The sequence below is a fragment of the Tiliqua scincoides genome, chromosome 5 (assembly GCF_035046505.1).
Source record: "Tiliqua scincoides isolate rTilSci1 chromosome 5, rTilSci1.hap2, whole genome shotgun sequence".
Classification (NCBI taxonomy): Eukaryota; Metazoa; Chordata; class Lepidosauria; order Squamata; family Scincidae; genus Tiliqua; species Tiliqua scincoides.
Window position 1 is genome coordinate 79,374,220 of NC_089825.1, and position 24,701 is coordinate 79,398,920.

The 24,701-nt window shown below is 46.4% G+C and overlaps 1 protein-coding gene across 2 annotated transcripts in view; it reads right to left on the minus strand.

Moving 5' to 3' along the window:
* The window catches only part of FMNL1 (formin like 1), a 100,198-nt gene that overhangs the window by 74,493 nt on the left and 1,004 nt on the right, over positions 1-24,701 (minus strand). The gene's annotated exons all lie outside the window — the stretch shown is intronic.

Consider the following 24,701-nt stretch of genomic DNA (forward strand, 5'->3'; position numbering starts at 1 on the left):
CAATCAGAGTGGTTAAGGGATATCCTGTGGTGACCCTACCACAACCCAGAGTTCCTTGTAGTGTCCCTTCTTGTAGTGATGGGTTCTGAGCTGTCTGTGACAGATCAGGAGAGAGATCTTGGGGTGGTGGTGGACAGGTCGATGAAAGTGTCGACCCAAATGTGCGGCGGCAGTGAAGAAGGCCAATTCTATGCTTGGGATCATTAGGAAAGGTATTGAGAACAAAACAGCTAATATTATAATGCCGTTGTACAAATCTATGGTAAGGCCACACCTGGAGTATTGTGTCCAGTTCTGGTCGCCACATCTCAAAAAAGACATCGTGGAAATGGAAAAGGTGCAAAAGAGAGCGACTAAGATGATTACGGGGCTGGGGCACCTTCCTTACGAGGAAAGGCTACAGCGTTTGGGCCTCTTCAGCCTAGAAAAGAGACGCCTGAGGGGGGACATGATTGAGACATACAAAATTATGCAGGGGATGGACAGAGTGGATAGGGAGATGCTCTTTACACTCTCACATAACACCAGAACCAGGGGACATCCACTAAAATTGAGTGTTGGGAGAGTTAGAACAGACAAGAGAAAATATTTCTTTATACAGCGTGTGGTTGGTCTGTGGAACTCCTTGCCACAGGATGTGGTGACGGCATCTGGCCTGGGCGCCTTTAAAAGGGGACTGGACAGGTTTCTGGAGGAAAAATCCATTACGGGATACAAGCCATGATGTGCATGCGCAACCTCCTGATTTTAGAAATGGGCTATGTCAGAAGGCCAGATGCAAGGGAGGGCACCAGGATGAGGTCTCTTGTTATCTGGTGTGCTCCCTGGGGCATTTGGTGGGCCGCTGTGAGATACAGGAAGCTGGACTAGATGGGCCTATGGCCTGATCCAGTGGGGCTGTTCTTATGTTCCCTACTAGAGCTTGGTGGGGAGACGCAACACCTGAGTTGTCCATTGAACCTCAATTCAGGCTCAGCACAGGCATTTAGTAACATTTGTTAAACGTACGTATACATCTTCCTGCCTGGGCTCTAAAAACAGGTGTACCACAGGGTTTGTCCTAGGGCTAAACCAGATATCATGCTAAGCCAGTTGTGAATGCTGGTGGGCTTCCATTTTGGTTCAACAAAACAGCTGTGAGCATGTGTGATCCTCAGAGGGGCTTTACACTTTATCCCCACCAAAGTCTTGAGCCAGATCAAGCTCCCTCACAGCTCCTAGTTGACAATAGGAAGAAATGTTCCCATTGGCAATAGAGCAGCAAAGCCCTCTTCTGTGCACCCTTCTCTCTCCTTCCCCCACCTTCTCCATGGACTCCCCCATTGCTAGTGCTAGGTTGCTGGGACTGTTGGGGCAAAGGCCTGCCCAAGTCCCCCACGGCACTCCCTGCCCTGATGGTGCACTGGATGTTTCTGCTGCCACCGGCCCTGATGATTCAGGGTCAGCCTAGCCCGGCTGGGTTCTCTGAAGGGCATGGGCATGCCCAACCCCTGACTCCAGCCCTGGGCTCTCCACTGGTGTCTACATGAAAGAGTCACACTCCATCAGCTCCTCCTCTGTTCAGTTCATCCCACCCACAAAATGGAAGCTGTGACAGATCAGGAGAGAGATCTTGGGGTGGTGGTGGACAGGTCGATGAAAGTGTCGACCCAATGTGCGGCGGCAGTGAAGAAGGCCAATTCTATGCTTGGGATCATTAGGAAGGGTATTGAGAACAAAACGGTTAGTATTATAATGCCGTTGTACAAATCGATGGTAAGGCCACACCTGGAGTATTGTGTCCAGTTCTGGTCTCCGCATCTCAAAAAAGACATAGTGGAAATGGAAAAGGTGCAAAAGAGAGCGACTAAGATGATTACGGGGCTGGGGCACCTTCCTTATGAGGAAAGGCTACGGCGTTTGGGCCTCTTCAGCCTAGAAAAGAGACGCTTGAGGGGGGACATGATTGAGACATACAAAATTATGCAGGGGATGGACAGAGTGGATAGGGAGATGCTCTTTACACTCTCACATAATACCAGAACCAGGGGACATCCACTAAAATTGAGTGTTGGGCGGGTTAGGACAGACAAAAGAAAATATTTCTTTACTCAGCGCGTGGTCGGTCTGTGGAACTCCTTGCCACAGGATGTGGTGCTGGCGTCTAGCCTAGACGCCTTTAAAAGGGGATTGGACGAGTTTCTGGAGGGAAAATCCATTATGGGGTACAAGCCATGATGTGTATGCGCAACCTCCTGATTTTAGGAATGGGTTAAGTCAGAATGCCAGATGTAGGGGAGAGCACCAGGATGAGGTCTCTTGTTATCTGGTGTGCTCCCTGGGGCATTTGGTGGGCCACTGTGAGATACAGGAAGCTGGACTAGATGGGCCTATGGCCTGATCCAGTGGGGCTGTTCTTATGTTCTTATGTTCTTAAGCTTGCTCCTTAAGGCTCCTGTAAACAAAGTTCTCATTACTGGACGGGCAGAAGACACGTTGACTCTCTCAGCCAATGAGAGAATGGCAGCACTCGAGCTGATGCCACCACTACCCAATCCCAGAAATGGGAGCCTGCCCTCCAGAGGCCCTGCAGCATTTGCAGATGGGGCAGACGGAAGAGAAGAGGCCTTCTCAAAGCAACTCCTCTCTTTGGTCCAGACAGTCATGTCACCAGCACCTCCTGATAGCCATGGATGGGCAGAGAAGGGCAGTGGATCTTCTGCAGCTGCCAGAGGATGCTGGCCTAACTGGCAGCACATGAGAGGAAGTTATGCAACCCCTTCTGTTGCTGAATTCTGAACTTAAAAAAAAAAAAAAGGCAAAATTGACATTTCTCTGGATGAGTCAGAAACATGGGGGGGGGGAATGAGGAGGAGGAGGAACTTTTTGCATCTTCATCTATCAAAGCCTCTGACAGGTTTTAGGTATCAAAGCCGCTTGAGAGGATACACGAAATGAGAGGCTGAACAGCTAAGCCTACCAAGATAGCCATGATAGAATACAGAGTGGGAAATCAGCAGGGAGATCAGGTACAACTATCAGTGGCACATAAGCAAATCTTGTGAGAAGAGGGAACAGCTACTTTGTGCATAGAATGTCACCCCCCCTCCATGCTGCCTTGCATGCCACAAGAAGCCAGTTGTTCTGTCTCCACAATTGGGGGGCCAAACTGGCTGACCCAGATGAGACTATAATAAGTGAAAGCATCCTGCCTGCCTGCGCTCCTGAGGCAAATCTAGGGTATGGCTGGAGGTGAGCAAGTTCCTTTGTCAGCAGGGCCGGCCCAACCATGAGGCCAACTGAAATGATCGCCTCAAGCAGCAGATTGTTGGTGGGCCCCTTCTCTACCTGCCTACTTGCCTCCACTGCTTCTTCCACTGCTTGTGTTGGAAAAGGAAGAGGAGGACTGAGAGGAAGAGTGTAAATGTGGTGGGGAGGAGAGTGCTGAGCTAGAACATTGGAGAGGGGAGGAGCAGAGGCTGGCAGATCATCGGGTAAAGGGGAGAAGCATGTGGAATGCCACTTCAGGCGTCAGGAGATCTTGGGGTGGCCTTTGTTGGTCAGCTAAAGCCCATAATTTATTCTGAACTAACAACCTGAGGTGTGTTGGGAAGGGATTCAGCCTATGCACCACCAACTAGCTGAAATGAGAGGGGGAACTGCAGGGAGACCAGATATGCCAGCATGGGAACCTCTCAACATCAGCAAGTCAGAGCAGACCTGGTGAAGCTCCTGACCCACACTGAGGCTTGTAAGTCAAGCTCTCTGAAGTTACAAGCATACTGATCTCTTTTTGGATATTGACTTGCTTATCCTATTGTTCCATGCCCCACATTAAACTCCATGGGGAGTGGACAATATCCAAACCCTGATGAGACAACCATCACTTGAAAAGCTACATTATTACTGGTAATCCTGGATCTTTTGCCTCCATCTGCACCTTTCTCCAGTCTCCCTTCCTACTCTGTTATCTGGGGCTTGAGGATTAATAGAAGGCAATACTGCCTTGCCTTTACTAGCTGCTTGGCAGGCATAAATTCAACAGGAAGAGACTTCCTCATTGTTCCATCTTCTTGTTGGAGAAAGCTACACTTGTTAAGCCTGCGCCTGCCAACCAACTGTAAGGGCACAGGGGTAGAGTTGCCAACTCTGACTGAAGCAATTTGTGGAGATTTTTTTCCCCCCAACATGACATAATGTCATTAAGTGATGGAAGTCCTGTTAAAATATCCAGTAGCCACCTGGAGATCAATACCGATTCCTAGAGACTCAAAGGTGATCCTGGCAACCTGTTGGGAAGGGAAAATAGCATTGTCACTCTGGTTGTGTCATTATGCCTATGGATGTTTTCACATATGAAACTCAATTCTATTTATGCTTCAGTTGCATCTGTAGGTTAATACATTTGACTTCTGTTCCACATGAACAACAACCACATGCGAATATGTTGTGCAAGAGAAACTCACATGCATGCTGTAGCGTCATGTCCAAAAATGACCCACATCAATGCTTTCCAAACTTTCTGCCTTGAGAGCTTCTTGTCCAACTCCACTTTTCCTACAGAACCCATGGATATCTGGGCTACCAGGGCTGGCGGAGCTGTAGGGCCCAACTGGAAACATTTTTTGCAAGGTCCCAGGTTCACAAGCCAATCATAGAGATATAAATAAATTGTATTCTAGACTGCATATCTCTGTGGAAGAATGGGAAGCAATCAAAATGTGCACTTTAAAAAGTGCATGTGAGTTAATGGACCAAATGGTTCTAAGTACATTTTAATAAAAAATTGCATGCAAGACTAGATTACCCTAGTGTGGGGCCCCATTCGGTGCAGGGCCCAACTGGGAGCAATTTGTTCAATTGTCTTAAACCTGGCCCTGTGGGATAAGTCTGGTGCCACAAATCCCTGTTTTCACCGGAAGACAAAGATATCTCATAGTCATCACAGCCTTGCTAAGTGCATGTCCTGGAATGCACCCAAGACTTTCCTGCAGTGCCACACTGCAGGAAAAGAAGGCTAGACAAGGTACCATTCAAAACACTGCTTGGCCATGATTGGTTTTCACATTGAGAAAGCCATTATAAGCTTCTGAGGAACCCCAGGATTCCACAGATACAGATGGAAAACCACTGGGCTGTGTACTGGGGTTGGACGAAAATCTAAGAAACAGACAACAGAATGCTGTTTTCCGCTTGCTGAAGAACAGTGCTTAGAAGGAGGGAAGATTACCAAAGCAGAAACATGTCTGGGGCACTGTCGGGAGGGATGGGGACACATAAGAAATCACAATGAGGCGGAGTTACTGCAGAAGAGTGGTTGCCTGGCTAAACACTGTCACTCCTCTGCTTAAAAATCACCCCATCTCACCACTACTTTTTCCAGAAGAGGCCACCAATATGGTTTAAATATATGCTTTTGCAGATAACCACATGTAGTTTGGTCCTCCGTGCATACAGCTAGCGAGCTGGCCAGTGATAAGATAACTGCGCTTGAGGTTTAACACATGTGATCTGAACCATGGAGATAGGGGAGGACGAATGCCCTTTGCTCTGCCTAAAAGGCAGAGCATTCCTTTACCCCCATTCCTTTACCTAGAGTAATCCACCCACTGAAGAACCACAGCACCTTCCCCATGTGCAGTCTGAATTCTGAGCAGGGACCATACATTCCACACCCTTTAATGCTGCTGTGTGCCGTTGGGAAAGCAAAAGGGCAATCACACACTACATGAAGTGGTTAGAGGCACAGTAGTGAAATTCAAACGGTCAGGAGAGGCCCCTGTTGGCACCTCCTTCAGAACAAGTTGTGGTGTCTTCAGGCCTACCCGCCAAGTCAGTTCCTTTCTGCTTTTGAGAAGACACGTTTGGGTGGGTGTGGCTCCAGCCCACCAGGAGGCATAAACAGGAAGTGGGCACCGTTTTGAAAGAGGGAGTTGACTTCACAGGCCTCAGATTTTTGAAATAAGCAGCTATGACTGTCTCTAAACAGCAGGCTATCACAGTTAACGGAACGTTAACGTTGCATCTCCCCATCCTCAACATCCTCACCACTCCCTTCCAGCTGTTAAAAGGGCTCCAGCAGCCAATTCCTCCTCATCCCATGCTCTGCTCTTATATTTTTCCTATGGATACGTTAGTATTCTTTGGTTCTGAACGGGGCACTGATCATACTCACTCTACATCAGACTGGGTGGTGGTGGTTGTTTTTGGATGTGGGGTTACCTTTACCTTTTCTTTTAATCTATAAATTCATGTACACCTGCATACTTAGGCAGCCTCTTAAATTTGTAGAAAGTACTACCTAATTTTGGGATTGGCACATTTTGCCTGCAGTCAGATAGATGGACAGACAGTTTGCAATTAACATATTGAAGGGTGTTGATAAATCCAAATTCCATTAATAAATTCAGTCACCACATATGGGATTTCATATGTCTTGCACCACAGCATAAATTTACATAGGGCACAATCCTAACCCACTTTCCAGCACTGGCATAGCTATGCCAGTGGGATGTGTGCTGCATCCTGCAGTTGGGTGGCACTCACTGAGGCCTCCTCAAAGTAAGGGAATGTTTGTTCCCTTACCTTGGAGTTGTATTGCCCTTATGTCAGTGCTAGAAAATGGGTTAGGATTGCGGCCTTAGAGCCCGATCCTGTGGTCCGCGTCATGCCTCCACGCCGCGGACCACAGTCGCAAACGCGCCATAAGGCACGTTTGCGTGGCTTACCGCCGGGCTCCCGCCAGAGCTGGCTCAACTCCAGCCGCGCTGAGCCAGCGTGCGGCGGGCGCCCGGATTCCGCTGCTCAGCGGTCTCTGTGACTGCCGGGCTGTAGAACGGGAGATGGGGCGTGGGGGGAGGCGTTCCGGGGAGGGGGGAGGCATGGCCAGGGCCATGGGGGAGACCTGTTGGGGGTGGGGGAGAGGCGGATCCGCGGAGCCGAGCTCTGCATGATCCAGGGCGCTTGGGCAGGGCTACTCGCCCTACACGAGCGCCTTCACTTTAGCGGCGACCAAACAGTAGGTAGCACGGTAGTGCAGGAGGCGCTGGATCCGGCGGGAGCCCTCTGTGGAGCCGCCGGGTCCCGCAGCTCCGGGTTGCTCATGATTGGGCTGCTACTGGTTTAACTATCATGGCTTCTTTCAGCTGAATCCAGGAATTATAACTTAGTAAGGAAGCTCAAAGTCTTCAAGAGGGAATTATTTACTTCCTTTAAAAACTGCACTAGCAGATATTCCTTATCGGAAATGCCAGGTAGTTAAGCCATTTCTGCCCATGTTGCATGTACACAACAGGGACCAAATGTGGACACCTGTGGGCTAGGCAAAAATGGGTTAAAATCGTTTGGAACCAAGTTCTATTTCCACTGTTGATACACCTCTGGGGCAGAATCCTTCTGTATGATAGATTAATAGTTGTCATGCTGGGTACAAAAATGTTCACTGTGTCCTCACTCTTGATTCACACCCCTCACTCTTTTAAAGGACACCATCTTACTCAGCAATGTTTCCCTTCCAGAAGCCTGGCTGAGCAAACACATGGGGCAGTATAATTATCATAAGAACCAAAATATTTTATGAGTGAGAGTGTGGATGGAAGCAGTTCTGGGGATACCAGCAGAGAAGCTGAACCAGTAGAAGGCTGTTTCTTGTACTGCACTTTGAAATGATAATAATCCAAACTTCATATGAAAACTGATGTAGAGCAATATTTTTGCAAAACTTAGAAATAATTACTTTGGAGGTTTATAGGTGTGAGAGCATCTGCTTTGTAGGATGTATATTTATGGGCAGAATGGAAATCTTCAAGCAATCTTGCCTTCCCTAGATATTTTACCCATAAGCGTATAGCTCTGCTAGATTAGACCAAAGGTCCATATAGTCCAAAATCTCATTTCCCTTAATGGCCAGCTGAATGCCTCTGGGAAGCTTACAATCTGGGCATAAAGGTGACAGCACTACCTTGTGGTTTGTCCCCAGCGCCTAGCATTCAGAAGTATACTGCCATGAACCGTGGAGGTTCCATTTAGCTATGGCTAATAGCCATCAGCAAATATTACAGAATAATAAATGTATCGGCGGTCTATGGAAAAAAAGGCCCTTAGCTGCAAGGCATTTCAAGGTTAGTTTGGTGGAAACCGCAATAGTCTCATAATCTATTCCCTGATGATACCCCAAGGTGGCAGGACATGAAGCTCCAGAAAGGAATACTAGAATCATAATAAAATCTCCCATTCAGATGACTGGCAACCAAAAATGCAAACATTACTGGCATTTTTCACTTTCTTCTGAAGCCGCCCATGAGGAGGGTTGACTTTGGCTATCAGATTCTCTCTCATTGCTAGAAGGAATGGATGTCTGATGCCTCAGTGATAGTCACCCAAGGACCACACTCGAAACACAGCATGTCAGTTACCTGAGGATTGGTTCATACATCCACATTTACCATCTGATTATTGCAGGGTCAAGTGCTGACTCAATATGTGTGACCAAAGCATTAGAAACGAAAAACCACAGACCTGTGAACATATGGAGTATGTGCATACTGTGTATGCGCAACCTCCTGATTTTAGAAATGGGTTATGTCAGAATGCCAGATGCAAGGGAGGGCACCAGGATGAGGTCTTTTGTTATCTGGTGTGCTCCCTGGGGCATTTGGTGGGCCACTGTGAGATACAGGAAGCTGGACTAGATGGGCCTATGGCCTGATCCAGTGGGGCTGTTCTTATGTTCTTATGGAGGTATCAGAAATACTGCATGATCTACTTTATTCCAAGTCAGGCCATTAGTCCATTAACCTCAGCATCACCTCTCCTGATAGTGACTCTCTAAGGGTTTAATCCTATACACACTTTCCTGAGAGTAAGCCCCATTGAACACAATGGCACTTACTTCTGAGTAGCTATGCATAGGATTGTGGGACAAGTCCTTAGGCAGAGATCTCTTCCAACCTTGCTGTGGAGCAGGGTTGTCCAAGCATTTTGGCAGGAGGGCCACATCATCTCTCTGACATTGTGTTGGGGGCCAGGACCAAAAGAATTAATTTACATTTAAAATTTGAATAAATTTACATAAATGAGTTTGTTAGAGATGGAACTTACATGAATGAATGAAGTTTTTGCAGTAGTTCAAGGCCAGGCCTTGCACAAAGCAAGGCCAGCCTTTCCTTTGCGGCCACTGCTGCATCACAGATGTAGAACAGCAAGTAGTGGAGAGAGCCCTCATCCCACAGCTCAGGTGAGAGGTCAGTCGTCCTCATGCTGAGAGCAGTTGCATCGGGCCAGCATGGGCTTCAGCAAGTCTCAGAAGGGCCAGAGGCTCATTGGAGACTGGGGGCTCCCCATGGGCTGGATTGGGAGCCCTGAAGGGCCACAAGTGGCCTCCGGGCCAGGGTTTGGGCACCCCTGCTGTGGAGGATCCTTTTCTTATCAGGCACTGAACCTAAAACCTTCTGAACATTAGGGAAATGCTCCACTGAGCAATGTTCAGATCAAGTTATGCAGGTATGTACATGCAGGTGCAGGGCCGGCCTACCCATGGGGTGAACGGAAGTGTTGCTTCAGGCAGCAGATTGGTGAGGAACGCTCATCTCTGTGCACCTGCTTGCCTCCACTGCTCCTTCTCCATCTACTGACGGGATTGATAAGGAAGAGGGGGACAGAGAGGAAGAGGAAATGTGGAGGGGAGGAGAGTCCTGAGCGAGAACACTGGAGAGTGGAAAGAGCAGAGGTTGGCACATCATTGGGGAAGGGGGCAGCACTTGGAATGCCAACTCAGAAGGTCTTGGGCTGGTCCAGTGCATGTGTGATCTGTACATTAGTCTACCAGTTAGTACCACCATTACAAGGTGGGTGAACCAGCATCTCACCAAACTGAATGAATGGCTCAAGGTGACACCAAACAGAACAAAAAGTAACTGTAAAAACTGCCCCATTGACACAAGGGCATTCCCAGCCTACATTGCTAATGGTAGATGACTGGTACCAAGGCTGATTTAGCCCTCTACAACTTTTTTCGGATTGTCCCTACTGAACCCAACTGACGTTTGCTTTGGTTGTGATCAGTTTGTTCTAAAGGGCTTATTTCTCTCTCCACATTTCCTTAAACAGGGTTATTCTTGGCAAATAGGCCACAGTTTTGCAAGAACCGAGCTGAGCCATCGAAAGGCGGAAGCTACTTGCAAGAGCTCATTTCCTCTGCGTGCGCCACTGTGTAACATATGTGGACTTAGACAGGCAACATGAAATTCGAAAACAGTCTTGAGGCCTGCAGCTATAGATAGAGCTGGTTATTTCAAATCAACATGGGAATCCTCACCTCGGCAACTCCTGGCTGTGAACTATACTATCCGCTTCCTGGACACGCACATATAAACCCACCCAGTTCTTATGCTTTCTTGCCTCCTCAGGCCATCAGCTGCATCGGTCTAGACTCTAGGCCTGCAATGGTGAACCTATGACACATGTATCAAAGGTAACATGCCACAATGTCTTGGGTGACATGCCAGCATTCACCAACACCCAACAACAACTGAGTTTGTTTTCGTTTTTGTAATTATTTGACGTTTCTTTGTATAATACTTAGCACCACACATGATTAGACTGTATTATTTTTTTAATGAATATGTAAAGAATTGTTTCTCTTTACACTTCTTTGTAAGGAATTGTACAGTATCTTTGTAAAGAATCAGCTGGTGGGGGTAACATGCCAGCAGAGTCAAGTTAGGCATTTTCTAAATTTTTGGCACGCTGAGCCCAAAAGGTTTGCCACCACTGGTCCAAGCCAACATTTGACTTCTCCTTTCACAGGTCCTTCTGCCCAACCTTTTTTCCCCCTAAGATCTGATCAGCCTAGTTAATACCAGCCAGAGGCCTCCCTGTCTATCCTATCTCTAATATGACATTAGCCTTGTTCTGCAATTGCATGATCACTGCCATGGTGCCGCCTCAAGATCAGGTTGTGCATTACAATGTAGATTAGGGTTGACACACAGAGCCCAAGAAAATCTTCACTCTACTTGTGCAGTGCAATCCTATCTTGCACTGGGACAGGCAGGCCAGGAGGCCTGCACTGTATTCAGCACAACATTGGGGCTAGAAGTATCTCAGTCAGAGGCAAGGGGAAACTCTTCCCCTTACCCCCAGGTAAGCCACAATGGCCCCAATGGGTCTCCTTGGACTTGTGCCACCTCAGGAGGTGGCACAAGTCCAAGGAGAATGGAGCGGCTTCAAGCCACTCCACGCTGTTTGGGGAGCAGGGTTGGGATCTGTTCCCTGGGGAACAGGGTTGGGATCTGCTGGGTCCCAGCCCCGCCTCCCATTCCCTGCCCGCCCCAGGAACGCCCTCCACCCACCCCAGAACGCTTCTGGCAGGACGCAGGAGGACGCTCCTGCCTCCTCCCTGCCCTCCCCAGACCCTTGCATCCGTCAAGCTTGGCCAACACAACCCTACCTCCCCAGGTTGGTGTGGAGGCTGGCTGGCGCACATCCCTTTGCTGGCCCAGCCAACTGCTTTATGGCATGTTTGCAACCCTCCTGGGCTGGCGCAAGGGACTTGCACCAGTCTAGGGCACTGTTAGGATTGTTCCCTTAGGGCACAGTCCTAACCAGGTCTACTCAGAAGTAAGTCCTATTTTGTTCAATGGGGCTTACTCTCAGGAAAGTGTGGTTAGGATTGCAGCCTTAGTCTCTTAAGCAAAATGGCTAAATAGGCGAGTGTGTTATTAATTTGTTGAATATCATCTGAAGAAATGGTAAGATCAAGTTTCACTGGCAAGCAGAAGAGCCTCCACTTTTACCGCTGTTTTATTCAGTTTCATTGGGAGAATAATCAACTAAATTTTAATTACTAAAGCCTTAATTGATTTCGGCTGCAATCCTATATACACAATTTCTTGGGACTAAGCCTCACTGAGCACAATGGGACTTCTGAATAGACATGCATAGGATTGTACTGTTACACTGGTACCATTACAAGTCAAAGCCACACTTGTTTCTTTTCAAGTTATTTTGGTTTGGATGTGCTATCATAGCAAAAGAAAATGAAAATATTGAAGATGGTCTTTCCTTCTAACAGTGATACTTTGATTTATTAAATTGTAAGTTATTTAGAACTTTTTTCAGTCTCACACAAAGGCATTGGTGTTCAGGTTTGGTAAGAAGCACATTTATTTAACTGTCTTTTTTAATCGTTTGATATCCTGCCTATCCTCTCCGGTTTGGAGGTGTCGACAGCCACTAACAGACACATAAATAATAATTAAAAAAAACTATTAAAACAACAAAAAGACAGCATCCTACTGTAAGCAGCCCTCAAATAATCATTCAATGAGAGCCTCAGACAGCACTAAAACCACAGAACCTTTAAAAGCTTGCAGGATAAAAAGCTGTTTTCACCTGCTGTCAAACAATGTGGTGTGCTCCCTGGGGCATTTGGTGGGCCGCTGTGAGATACAGGAAGCTGGACTAGATGGGCCTATGGCCTGATCCAGTGGGGCTGTTCTTATGTTCTTATGTTTTTAATGTAGAAGCCAGCCAAGGCTCCTGTAGCAGGGAGTTCCTCATGCTGTAAATCACTACAAAAAAAGGCCCTTTCACACATCACTGCCCACCTCACATGAGTGTAACACACGAGAAGGCCTCACCAGTTGAAGACAATTTTAAACTGATACATTTGGTCCATTGCTACACTGGTCAAAAAGTTGATAATAAGAGAAACATTCACCTACTCTCAGTCTACCTAATTTTACCATCTCATAAATGGCTTGGCTGCAATGATCACCGGGAGCCGTCTGTTCACCCAACACTTTTTCTAGTGTCCTTCCTCTCTATCTGTGGCCCACTAGACTCAGTGAAGATTACGCAGGATGATAGGTGACTGTCTTCCCCTTGCAGGGCCGGCTCACCACTCTTCTCCACCCTTTTCTTTCCCAATTCAGGGAGTGGCAAAAGAAAGGTCTTGGGCCGGTCCTGTTTCCTTGGGACGTGGAATTGGTGTGCAGTCTCTTCAGGTTCCATAATTCTTGGCCAGAGAAGATGAGTCATTGTGGAGGGATTTTTAAGCACTGGCAGATAAGAGATATTTAAAGACTCTGGAGATTTGTTTCCCCACTTGAAGCAACTGCTTTGGAGTTCCCCACTTTTAAAATATGGCCACTGGCAGCATACTCATCCCACCTGCTCCATTCCCCCCCCCCCACCCCGGTTTGGAATGGAATTGTGTGGAGGGCGGAGAATGAATGGTGATCTGGCACCAGCTCAGCAAAAAATATATATGCTATTTTTGGGATGGACAAATACAACCACAGTCCAGTCTTACATTGACTTTGTCCTTGACTGAGTCACCACTTAATTTCATGCCAAGAAGCTGGCAGTTGGGGGGGGGGGGAATTGCAGCACAGAAAAGATGAAGCTTGCTGGGGAACCCAGGAAGCCACATTCACCTCACTTCAGGGAAGTCCCCAGATGGAGCTCGTCATGCTAGCAAAGTTCTTTGACTACAGACAGGGGCTGCAGCAGCTCAACTGAAAAACCTAGGCTGGCACCTGGACACCCAAAGCAGCCTCTTAACTGATTCAGGGCGCAGTCCTAAACCCTTATGTCAGTATTTTCCAGCACTGGCATAGTGGTGCCAGTGGGATGTGTGCTGCATCCTGCAGTTGGATGTCACTCATGGAGGCCTCCTCTAAGCAAGGGAATGATTGTTCCCTTACCTCAGAGCTGCATTGCCCTTATGTCAGTGCTGGAAAGCACTAGGGGCTTCCCTGGGGGCTGGGGATAAGAATAGGCCCTCAGTTTGGCTGTACTTGTCGTAAGAAGCGACTAAACAGCCACTGGGTAGATGGGACTCGTCAGCCTGGGAAGGCAGCTCATCTGAGAGAAGGAAAACTCTGATCCCAAACCTCCACTGCCTTGTGGCTACATCCAGTTATGGAAAAGGCTTCAGGAGTCAACCTCGGGGCAAAATCCGGAGCCGGAGTCCCTGAGGCAGTTCAAGGCTGAACACAGTCACGTTCTGGCAACTCCTGCAACGCCGCTGGAACCAACCGTATTGGCCTCTGCCTTTCCATTGGACCATTCCAGCGATGTGGAGAGGGGGAATTTGCTGCATGGGAAACAGTCTATCCTCCATATCTACTTTACGCAGGCTTCGTGCACTGGAGAGTACACTCTGTTCCAGAACCACCATTCAGAGCGCGATATCATAGTCTTCCGAGACTGAAGGATGCCAACAACCAAGGGGTTAGGATTGCACCCTCACACTATTGAACCCTGTAGCTCAGTACTCGGACTGGCTGATGGGGCTCTCCAAGATTTTAGACAGGGATTTTTCCCAGCCTTCCCCAGAAGTGCCAGGGATTAAACCTGGGAGCTTTGGCATGTCAAATAAGTGCTCTTCCCAAACCTGGTCCAAGAGAGCCATGGATGGGGCTCTCAAAATGGAGCCAGGTTCTGACACGAATTGTGAAAAGGAGTCAAGAAATACCTGGCACTGAATCTCATCTCCCTGGCTCGAAAAATAGACTGTGTAGGCAATGCCTAGGAAAATTTCCAGTGCCATAGGATCAGGGTGGCAGGATAAGAATTTTCATGAGTCAGGAAAAGGGGCTCCTTTGCACCTCCCTTGCAAGAGGCAAAAGAACAAATTCTGCATACAAATGCAGATGAACCTTCCTTCCCAGGCTGTGTAGAGGTCACACAATTCAGCTGTTCTTGGCACAGAATTTGGGTTATCTGGCTTCAGTATGCATGCTGCATTTTTCAACTCTGCACAAAATGATATTTTAGAGCTGCTTCAAACTTTTCTATTTTCTGAAGCATTTCAAAAGCCAGAAGGACTTACAATGTGTGGGCTTTAAAAAAAAAAATTAAAACCGAGATTCTCAAAAAAAGCCAGATTCCCTGCCAGGAAATCTAGTTCAGTCTTAGCAGCTCCGATCCAGGGTTGGTCCAAGACCTCCTGGTGCCTATTCCTCCTCTGCCGGCTTCCTGGATGTGAAAAGAAATGGGGATGAAGCAGAAGAGAAAGTGTGGAGGAGGGGAAAGCGATGAGATAAGCAGAGGCAGCCCATCTTACAGGGCTAGGTGATGTGAGTTGCATCAGCAGCGTATTGCAGGGGGTGAGAGAGTGGTGGGTTTGGGGTGTCCTTCACCCTGAGTCTGCTGTGCCACCACCTCCCTTCAGTTCAACCACAGACATGAGCTGCACTGATCTGCTTTCCATCTGCTAAAAGCAAGCAGAAAGCAGCACAGTTTCATCAAATGTGTGGGACTTCCAGTTTGATTTTCAGGGACTGTGCAAATGAAGGAGCTCATTCGTTCATGCAGTCCCTTTAAATAAAACCGGAAGTCCCGCACTTCCACAACTGAACAAACTGCATGAGGAGCATGATAAGGGGCTCCCCCCCCCCCCCGGCAACAGTGGCAAACTCAAGGCTACATTGGGTAATGTTTTGGGTTGCGCCACTGCTGGAGGTCAGTGGCATATCTAGGGAGGTGCAAGTAAGACATGTGCCCTGCGTGCCACTTGAAGGGAAGTACCACTGCAGGAAGTGAGGGGGCAGCCAGATCATGGGGACTCGCTATGTTTTGGCAGCCCCGTGGTCTGGCTGTCACCCCCATTCCTTCTCTTTTGGAAGCTACTGTTGAGCCTCCAAAGGAGAAGGATGGGGGCGGCTGGATCACAGGGTTGCTGCCACCACCAGTGCTGCCTCCTTGGAAGTGGAACCCGAAAGTGATGTCAGGACATTATTATTATTATTTTATTTATTATTAACAGTATTTATATACCGCTTTTCAACTAAAAGTTCACAAAGCGGTCTACAGATAAAATCAAATATCTAATGATGTCACTGCCCTGGCTGCTGCTGCCTCCAGGAGATGTCTACCTAGCCTACCTCTCAGATGCCTAGAGTATCTCAGGAGAAGCCTATCTAGCCCACCATTCTCCTCTCCTCTACACTTCTTCTTCCACTGTTCCCCTCTTCTTTCCACATACAGGAAGAGGCTGGCACTCTGCTGTAGGGACCAGGACAACTTGGGCGGCAGGCCAGGCAGGCAGATGGCATATGATTGCCAATTCTGACTGAAGCTATTCTTGCAGATGTGCTTCTCCAACATGATATAATTCCTGAAGGTCCTGTGAAAGTGTCCAGGATTGCTTTCAGTGGCCACCTTCCTAGAGACTCCAGGTTAGTCCTGGAGGGCTGGCAACCCTAGGATGACCCACCTACCAATCCCTACCTGAGGCAACTGCTTCGGTTGCCTCACCGTCAGTTCACCCCTGCTCAAAGACCTTGCAACATCATTGATGCTTATCTTCCTATCCAATAACAATGTGGCATTAAAAAACAAAACTTGAGAGCAGCACTTTTCAGCTAAGTGGCCCATGCAGACTTATTAAGCAACCGAGAAGATTTTTAAGCCTGGAGGAAGGTAGGCAGCCACGAAGAGAAGTGCTTTGCCTTTCAGGAATGCCTAAAATGTGCTAGCTCAGATTTCTCTTTCACCGGGCTGTAAGCACTTCTGGTAGCCAAGGTGGGTTCCCATCTGGGATGAAGTTGGCAACTCTGCATGAGGCCTTTAGACCGGGATTCCCAGCAATCAGATTCAGCCAAGACAAGGAGAGAAAAGGGCTTTTTTTGGGTCCAGTATGTGCCAAGAAAATTAAGCAAACCTCACATTTTCTCATCTCTCTCCCAACTTGCTTGGATTGCAGACAGGTTTTGAGTTGTGAATGGAACACACTTGACAGCCATGGTTATTCAGTACAACACAGTTGTTTACTGGAGGCAACCGCAGCTTACCAATCAGAGCATATCTTGGGGGGGAATGGTTATTTATTTGAAAGATTTATAACCCTCTGTTCCATAAGCCCAAAGTGGCTTGTTGAATTTTTTTGTTTTGTTTTAATAATTTGCATGAGAACTGTTAACCTAGGGCCAAAGGTTTTTTTTTTTTTTTTAATTAAATATTAATTAAGTTTATTTACATTTTAATTTAATTTCAACTTTTTAAAATAGTGGGATAACCCTTTTGGACAGAGAAACATTTTCTCATTCAATTCGCTATGTAAACTGCTTTGAGAACTTTTTTTGGTGGAAAAGCAATTTATCCCAGAGTTGTTGTGAGGACAAAAGGAGGGGAAGAACCATATACACCACACTGAGCTCCTTGGAGGAAGGTTGGTATAAAAATACAAAAAAAAAAATAAACGATCATTCTCACTCTGGGTGCAAGAGGACCTGGGTTTGAATCCTGCACAACCCCTTGTGAGCAAGAGGAAGAGGCCTATAGGTTTAAATTAAAATACACATTGGGTAAGGAATTTGAGCTCAATGGTGGAGCCCAGGTTTTGCACGTGGAAGGTCCTGGGTTCAATGCTTTCCCAGGTTCAGACTGGGAAAGACCCTTGCCTGAAATCCTGGAGTGCTATTGCCAGTCAGTGTTGACAGTACTGAACTAGATGGCCCCACAGTCTGACTCTGTTTAAGACAGCGTCCTTTGCTCAATTAAAAAGTTATTGCTCCACATCCAAGGCTCAGGATCGATATTATTAAAAGCCACACTTCAGAACCAGCACAGTATACCGGACCATTGGGGAGATTCAGAGAAGCCAATCTCTGCTCAGCTCCCTAAATGGCCTTGGCCCAATCAGCCTACCCTGCTTCACAGATTTGTCTGAAGAAAAACAAATGGGCAAATATACCATCCTGAGCCTCTCTGAGGAAGGGTAGGAGACAAATATGATGAAGAAGGAACAGACCAGAAAGTCATCATGTTTGACACGTCCCTCCCAAGGCAGCAACCTGACCCACCCCGTGATTTAATCTGCAAAAAATAAAAACATCAAAGGACATACAGATAAACACTGAAATGTCCCTAACAACTAAAAGCCTACTTAAATTTTTAAACATCGCCCATGACTCAGGCTCAGGCTTTGGCAGACCTCCAGTGGGAGGCAACTTTTCTGGAACTGACTGCCGTCAATGGGAGTGTGATGTTTTCAACATGAAGAAAAGGATACATTTTCAAATAAGCCAGTGATCCCCGAACTGGTGGGTTATGTCTCACCAGGAGAATCCAAAGAGTACCATACCCCTTAAGGGGAGTGGCCCAGAAATAAGAGTCCCGATGGTGCCTCAGCAATCATGGTGAGGGGGGGTTGTACTGGCCTCCAGGAGGGTCCTGGAGGTTTGCAGTCCCCTCTGTGGACCTCCATGCTGCAGCAAATAGTTCTGATTGCTGATCAAAGCCCACTTGCGGTTTTTGCGCTGATCGGAGCCCACTTCTGGTTTTCGCTATTTGCTGCAGCGTGGAGGTCCACAGAGGGGACTGCAAACCTCCAGGACCCTCCCAGAGGCCAGGAAGACCCCCAAGGTAAGTTTTAAATCATCTTGTACCATGCAGTGGCGTAGCTAATGATCATGTAGTCCGGTGCCAAGCTCAAAATGTTGCCCCGGAAGTGATGTCACAACCAGAAATGATGTCACGCCTGGGCTTTTTTAAAAGTGAAAATTGGGAGGAAACCACTTCCTCCCCCCAGCAGCTTGCCACCTACTTGCTCTCCTGCCTCCCCCAAGTCAGTGGCGTAGCTAAGGCATCTATCGGCTACCTGGGGTCAAAGGAGATTTGTAGCCTCCCCCCAGACAAAATCAAATTAATTAACTAAATAAATAAAAAGTGTGCCCCTGATAGGTTGGAGGCACTGTGCTGGGGTGAAGAGGGATGGTTATTCTCCCCTTGCTAAATATAAGAGGGGCAACTTTAAAAAGTTGTTAAAACTTAACTTTAAAAACTTAAAAAAGTGCTTTTTACCCAGTTAGCAGGGGTAACTGTATTATGATACGTGGAAATGAGAGCTGACTCATACTAACACTTAATTGGTTTCATGCTGTAGCATGATAACAAGTCATTGCAACATATCAATAACATAATAATATGTCACTGGCTCTCAGAACAATCAGTCCCATAGATCAGTTTTGAGTTAAGAAAATCCACTTTTTGTTCCATAAGGCAATTGTGTTTTCATTTTCTCGTTCATTGGCCATAACTTTTGGGAGAATACAGATATTTCAATGCAATTTATTTCATTGCATTCTGCATTAAATTACCTTTCCAATGATATATAACATGATGGTATTATTCGTACATACCAAGATTTTCACAGTTTTGATCACTAGTGTCAAGCTCAGCTTGTTGTTCCCCTAAAGCTTGATGCCCAGTACAACTGCTACCCCCTCACCTCCTTAGCTATGCCACTGGCACCATGAATGATGTGGTACCATTGGGTCTCCCCCCTGCTCCGCTCCCACAACTACTTATTACAGTCTCAAAATCTGAGTACAACTTTGGGAAACACTGGCTTAGGGCACAATCCTAACCCACTTACCAGCACTGACATAAGGGCAATGCAGCTCCAAGGTAAGGGAACAAACATTCCCTTACTTTGAGAAGACCTCCGTGAATGCCACCCAACTGCTGCATACGTCCCATTGGCACAGCTATGCCAGTGCTAGAAAGTTAGTTAGGATTTGGACTTTGAGTTATCAAAGTTTGTTAGCCATTATAACTAAGTGGAACCTCCATGTTCAGAAATGTACACCTCTAAGGACAAGCAACAGGAAAAGGCAGTTACCATCATGCCCTCCTGTGAGCTTCTTCCACAGGCATCTGGCTGATCAGTCTTGGAAAAGGGATGCTGGATTACAGAGGCCCTTGATCTGAACCACCACGGTTCTTCTTATAGTCTAATTTTAATTACATTTATTTAAAATATTTGTTTGCTGTCTTTGTTTCATTAAAAGGATGATCAAGTGGGCTTGCACAGTAAAAAAAACATCATTCCAACAATTTCAAAACAACAAAATGAACCCACAATATGCAATTCCAATGAGCTAAAAATAAAGTTACAACTAAAGCAAGGTGGGGAAAAAAAAAAAACTACAGAAGGACAGCATGGTTATTACAAGTAGATGACCCCTGATCTGGACATCCAAAATCTGGACTATACTGAAATTCAGACAGTTTTGACCACAACTTTAAAGAAAATAAACTTTCTATAGTGCAAACACTCAAGAAGGTCTTGTGCTCATCCCCACATACAGTGCAGGTACCAGCTGTAAGTTCTATTCTCTGTTGTGTGGTGTGTGCCTGTACAGATATTGTTGAAAAATGTTGAAGAGACCAGCAGATGCCCATTCGGAGAACAGTGTAAAGAGCAAGAGGAGCTGCTTTTCACATTTATGCAATTATTCCAAAATCCAAACAAATCCAAAATCCAGACACCTTCCTGTCCCAAGCAGTCCTTGAGTATTCCTTAGCATAAGGGGCTAAGGAATACTCAACGTGTAATCATAATAATAAGTGGGGGAGCATATAGTTTGCTTTTCTTCCTCATGAGCTGCAAGGTAGCACGAATTAGGGCTCCCAGCCTGCCCACTGACAAAATCTAGCCCTGCTTAAGAACATAAGAACAGCCCCACTGGATCAGGCCATAGGCCCATCTAGTCCAGCTTCCTGTATCTCACAGCGGCCCACCAAATGCCCCAGGGAGCACACCAGATAACAAGAGACCTGCATCCTGGTGCCCTCCCTTGCATCTGGCCTTCTGACATAACCCATTTTTAAAATCAGGAGGTTGCGCATACACATCATGGCTTGTATCCCGTAATGGATTTTTCCTCCAGAAACTTGTCCAATCCCCTTTTAAAGGCGTCCAGGCCAGTTGCCATCACCACATCCTGTGGCAAAGAGTTCCACAGACCAACCACACGCTGAGTAAAGAAATATTTTCTTTTGTCTGTTCTAACTCTCCCAACACTCAATTTTAGTGGATGTCCCCTGGTTCTGGTATTATGTGAGCATCTCCCTATCCACTCTGTCCATCCCCTGCATAATTTTGTATGTCTCAATCATGTCCCCCCTCAGGCGTCTCTTTTCTAGGCTGAAGAGGCCCAAACGCTGTAGCCTTTCCTTGTAAGGAAGGTGCCCCAGCCCCGTAATCATCTTAGTCGCTCTCTTTTGCACCTTTTCCATTTCCACTATGTCTTTTTTGAGATGCAGCGACCAGAACGCCTTATCTTATTGTTTATCTTCTGCAATGTTGTCAGTGCAATTGTTGTCCCCATATTACAGATTAGGCACCGAGGATGACTTGCCAAGGCCACCTGAGTTTATGACTTAGATTCAAAGTGGGGACTTCCTAGCTCATAGCCCACATTCTTAACTGAAATGCTGAGCCCACTCTGGGGTGTCTTGAGCTCAGCTCTACCTGAAAATCACACCCTTTGAGATCTGGAAGCCTTTTCTGCTACCCTCTCAGATGGGTGGTGCCACTTGGTGGTGCCAATCGGAAGGCATGCTTGATTCCCGCACCCTCTGACTTTGCACAAGGTTTAAAACTCCAATCACAAATGGCTAGTTTGATATGGCTACATTTGTTCATTTTATTGTTCTTTGTTTTGATGCGTTTTTGTGTTTTCCATAGCAAAAATTGTGTTATTTTAAACTTGTATATGTGATTGTTGAATGCTAATTCAACAAAGAGGCACTTTTTCAAGTGGTGCTCCTCTTATATTTAGCAAGGAAAAAGCAACTGTCCTATTTTATCCCAGCATGGTGTCTTTTCCAGTGGCTGTTGCGTGTGTCCAGTGGCTGTTAATAATGATGCTTATGTCTTTTTTGCATTTTTTTTTAAATTGTGAGCCCATTGGGGACATGGAACCATTCATTGATTTACTTTGCTAGGTGAACTACTTTGTGAACTTTTTCTGTTGAAAAGCAGTATTATCTTTTTATTCATCATAACAGTATCATAACAGTATCTTATTATTCATCATAACAGCATTGATGTTATTGCAATTGTCCAGGTGGGCTCCACCACTGAGAAAACAGATTTCAGAACCAAGTTCTGCCTCCAATAATCTTCCCGGGTCAATTCCAAAAAACATCATTGTCAATTTAAAGGATCTCAGCAACCCTGATGTCCATCGACTGGAACAAGACACTATTATTATTCCCATATTGCAGACTGGGCTGGAAGCACTGAAGCTGAGAGAACGTGGCTTGCCTAAGTTACTTGGCTTGCCCATGGCCAAGACGACCTTTGGGCCAGGCTTCCTGGTTCATGTTCTACATTAGCATCTACTTTAGATGATGACGGTGGTGGTTGTGGTTTATACAGTGCCTTTCGACAAAAAAAAAAGCTCACAAAATGGTTTACAGAGAAAGTCAGATAAATAGCTTGTTCCCTATCCCAAAAGGGCTCACAATCAGAAGCAGAAGAAGAATAATCAAACAGCCCCTAAGAAAAAAAAAATAAAACACTATGCTGGAATGAAGAGGGACAGTCACTCTCCCCCATTAAACACAACAGGAGCACCACTTGGAAATGTGTCTCTTTCCCAGTTTGTAGGAGGACTGAGGGTGAAATCCTAACCAACTTTCCAGCAGTGGCATAACTGTCCCAATGGGGCATGTGCTGCATCCTGCAGTTGGAGGGCAGTCACAGAGGCCTCCTCAAGGTAAGGCAATGTTTGTTCCCTTACCTTGAAGTTGCATTGCTCTTACCTCAGTGCTGGAAAGTTGGTTAGGATTGCACCCTAAGTTAACTGGCTCCTGGCTTCTTTGGTTTGGGAACAGGCATGCATTCTGAGTTATCTGGAACTCTTCCCTGGATTACAAATGCAATCTGAGCTGCAGCTCTTGCAGATGCCTCCTAGAACCTGGTCATCAAGAAGAGGCTATGCCTTGCAGAGAGGATGTCAGAGCGGGTTAGGGTCTCTAGGGCTTCTTCCTAAGTGTATCTGCTGCTGCAAATGACTTTTTAATGCTTTTTAATTATTGTTTTCGTTTCTGTTTCTAATGCCTTTTCTTTATTATTATAAGCTGCTTTGAGTGCCTCCCTAAGAGGAGAGGAAAGTGTGGAGCAAAAATATATTTCAAACAAATAAGAGGGGTGCTACAGCCATATGCTCCTCTTACCTATGGGGCAGTAGTTAGAGCAGCAAACTTGGCCCCAGAAAGACCCAGGTTCAAATCTCCCCTCAGCAATGAAGCCTACTGGGTGACTTAGGGCCAGCCATTCTGTTTCTCAGCTTATCCTACCTCACAAGACTGTTGTGAGAATAACACGGGATGAAGTTTTCTTTGAATGGCAACCTGAGCTCCTTGAAGGAAGGGTGGGATAAAAGCATAATAAATAAAGTTAATGAAGGGCCAAATGGTATATCTGAGGGGGCTGGATTTGGCCAAGGGCTACTGATTGCTTATCCCCATCCTAACCAACAGAAAATGACCCCATTAAAACCCTGTACTACTTTATGCTTCTTATTTTCCAAGACCTACAGAGCAACAGCTGCCTATGCTGGACCTCTGAGCATAGTATGGTGCAGTTACTGAGTTATACTTAAAGGTCCTGGATGGAGAATGTTGGGTTTTCTCTGCAGTCAGAGGGCTTTCCTGCTGCAGTTTAATCTTGATAGATCCTAGTCTCTGTTGGGTGCATGGTTTCGAAACTAGTCAACTGCTTTCAATGCTCCTTACCCTCTTGCTTTGTCTGCAAAGGCAGATGCAGGGACCATTCCAAAGGTCTCCAAAGCACCCCATTTTTATTTTATGTTAACTATTTTATTTTATGTTAACTATGACATGTGAAATATCAGACTTTTTTTTAAATGAGTGAGCTGGTTACAATATATATTCAGCATTTTGGCAATTTAACTCATGCTGTCATGCCACACACCCAAAATCACATGTTTGCACATTGCTTGATCCAGAACGAACAGTCCCCTCTGATCTTCACTGATGCACTGAAAGGTTTTGGAGGGAGGAGTTCAAGCTTTTAATCATTCTCCAAGGGCCCTCCTTGCAACAACATAATTAAGATGATGTAAAGGGGGGAGAAATCCACTCTGAGCAATTGTGAGCACATGTTTCCAACCCTTGGAGTTCAGAAATATGTACTCACAAGACCAAAAGAGAGCAGACTTCCCTTCCTCAAGGAAAGGACCCCCATGGATCAACTCTCCAATTTTGTTAGCTGTCACCTTCATGGTAGACGATCCAGACCTTCATGGTATCGAAAGAGAGCCAGAGCTACTAACCAGACTCACAACGCCAACATGTCTTTGAAGCACAGAGCTGAAAAACTGAGTCTTTCCGCCTTCCCCCTCCCCCACCACAAGTGATACGGCTGCACAGATCATATTAGGATACTTAAAATGTAAACTAATTTCTTAGTAATGGGCATAGGTGCAGGTAATGATCACCATTTTGGAGGAAAGCATGATCCAAAAGAAAAGAGGCGTGTTCGTGTTTGGGTATGGGACTATAGAGAGCCATAATCAGCTTATGGGTTCTGTAAGTCTACCTAGTTTCATAGTCCCCAAAGGGCCATGCTAGAAGATTGGCCCTGATACATCTAAGAAACAGAAGGAGTAACCAAGGTGTTTTTCCAGAGATCTGACAAGACCAAACTCAGAGCAAGGCCTCTTAAGATTTTCATTGCAAAGGTCAGTGCCCTTGGAGGTGAAGGCATTACTCTGTGGAACATATAGGGGGACATCTGAGGGTCTGTTGCTTCTAACTGAACTTATTATGTAGCACTAGCTGTGTGGCAGAACATGTAGTCCGCTTTGCAGACTACAACAGATTGGTCTCTGCAAACACTGATACAGAAAAATTGACCTCCCTAGGGAGACTGATCTGCACAAGAACCACCCCCA